Source organism: Styela clava, unplaced genomic scaffold (genome assembly GCF_964204865.1).
Source record: "Styela clava unplaced genomic scaffold, kaStyClav1.hap1.2 HAP1_SCAFFOLD_34, whole genome shotgun sequence".
NCBI classification, from domain to species: Eukaryota; Metazoa; Chordata; class Ascidiacea; order Stolidobranchia; family Styelidae; genus Styela; species Styela clava.
The window spans coordinates 87,501-90,000 of record NW_027556716.1 but is presented as its reverse complement, the minus strand read 5'-3'; the positions used below and the strand labels follow the sequence as shown (position 1 = coordinate 90,000).

General features: G+C 51.5%; 1 pseudogene; it reads left to right on the top strand.

The window, feature by feature from the left end:
* Window positions 1-2,500, top strand: part of LOC144419575 (large subunit ribosomal RNA) — a 7,161-nt pseudogene that overhangs the window by 2,196 nt on the left and 2,465 nt on the right.

The following is a 2,500-nucleotide window of genomic DNA, read 5'->3' as shown; positions in this document are numbered from 1 at the left end:
ATTGGCTCTAAGGGCTGGGTCGGTCGGGCTGAGGTACAAAGCGGATGCCGGGACTTGACCGGACTGGGCGAACGCTTGCCGCTTCACGGCGGCCGGCGTGAGCTCGGACCTGCGTCCGGTCCCTATCCGTGGACTGCCGCAGCTGCGCGGGCCTCGCGGCTCGCTTCGGCCGGCGTCGAACAGCCAACTTAGAACTGGTACGGACCAGGGGAATCCGACTGTTTAATTAAAACAAAGCATCGCGATGGCCGCAACCCGGTGTTGACGCGATGTGATTTCTGCCCAGTGCTCTGAATGTCAAAGTGAAGAAATTCAACCAAGCGCGGGTAAACGGCGGGAGTAACTATGACTCTCTTAAGGTGACCTCTGTAACGGGGGAAACCATGTGCCTATTCGGAGCCTCCACGTGGCGAGAGTCGGGCAATGCCTCGGAACCGCCTAATACCATCTTGGAAGTTCCGAGGTAGCTAAAATCGGATAGGCTTTAATATCCATTTGGGGCTACCACCCCCATTCGGATTACCCAAACCCGGTAGCACAAGAAAAAAGAAAAAAATGTCCACTGAACCCCTTGCCGCCGCAGGGGGATGTGGTTGGGAACCTGCCGGGATCCCGAAGAGTAGTGGCACTCTTTTGACCTTTTCCTGCTCCGATTGTAACCGTGCGTTTTCGACAAAGTCCGGTTTAGGATTGCACAGGAGAAGCCAACATCCAACTTCATTCCATCAAGATAGTGTCCCAGTACGATCTCGAGCGAGGTGGAGTCACGAGGAGGATTTTCTGCTGGCAAAAGAAGATTCACGCCTGGAGCAAGAAGGAATCAAAAAGAACAGATACGCCTTCCTGCAAAAAATCCTTCCTCATCGCACTCTGGATGCTATCAAGTCGAGGACGAAACGAGCAGAATTCAAGTCAACGAAACTGCAGATTGTCAAACCAACAGAGACGACTACCGAAGATAGTAGAACTCCAGAAAAACAATCATCGGAGGATCATCCAGAAGTTGCCGCCTCGGAAAGCAGCTGGAAAGAGGTCATCTGGACTTATCTTGACTCCTTAGGAAGAGCAGATCATACTTCCTGGGGAGCCCCACTGCTTGACGAGGCCATCCACCATCGACTCGACGGTGACGAGTTGAGGTCTATACTCGATGAACATGCTTCGGAGATGACCTCCCGCTCATCAGCTTCCCATCGAGGATCACATAAACCCTCTGGAAGGAAACCACCCTCTGGGAAGCTGTCAAACCGGCTTCAGCGCAGGCTTGAATATAAAAAGGTTCAAGCTTTGTATCGGAAAAAGCGAACATCATGCGCTGAGCTGGTATTGAGTGGGGGATGGAAGACAAACACCAACGCAAGGAATGGACCCACCAAAGAAGAACTAACATCATTCTGGAAAAAGACCATGGAAGCTCCGAAGATTGAAGACAACCGTCCGGTAACTCCAATCAGATCAACGGCATGGGAGACGGTCAAGCCGATAACTCGAGAAACGATTCTGGACACCATCAAAGGATCATGCGAATCGTCTCCTGGACCGGACGGTGTCTCTCTTCGGATGCTGAAGTCCATTCCTTTGACCACCATCACGAAGATGTTCAATCTGTGGATGCTTAGCTGCAGTCAACCTCGAGCCTTACGAAGATCAAGGACTATACTAATACCAAAGGTGCCTTCCCCTACGAACCCGGGTGAGTTCAGGCCTATAACGATAGGCCCTATGATATCCCGGGTTTACCATAAAATCTTGGGAAGGCGGCTCGGGGAATGCTTTCCTCTCCAACCAGTCCAACGGGCGTTTCGACCAACAGACGGATGCGCTGAAAACATCATGCTGCTTGACGCCCTGTTGGACAATGCTAGACAACTACACAATCCGTTGCAAATTGCATTCTTGGATCTGAGGAAGGCATTTGACTCAGTGCACCACTCGAGTATTAGACGCGCTGCCATAAGGATGGGAACACCACCTCCTATGGTAGCGTACCTCACGAGCTGCTACATTGAAGCTACAACAACTATACATGGCGTCGAAATTCACCAAACCACCGGTGTGAAGCAGGGAGACCCTCTGTCTCCAATACTGTTCAATGCAGTATTGGATGAGGCCTTCTCGGCCTTAGAAGACCTTGGGCCAACCATAGAAGGCCAGAGGGTCCCTGCTCTAGGACTCGCCGACGACGCCATTATAGCGACGGAGACCGGAACAGCCCTACAACATCAAGTGGACCTGTTCTTAGAAGAAACAAGGAAATCCGGCCTCCGTCCCAACGCCAGTAAATGTAGCACCCTCTCGATCAAGGTTGATGGTAAGAGGAAAAGGTGGGTTGTAGATAAAGAACAATCAATCACGGTAGAAGGAGAGGTAGTTCCTACCATGGGGCCTGAAGGGGTGTACAAGTACTTGGGCATCAATATTGGAGCCCAAGGAAGAAGAGGAATGCTTGGATCTAAGCTCCATCAAGGTCTCGAGCAACTGTCTCATGCACCTCTGAAAC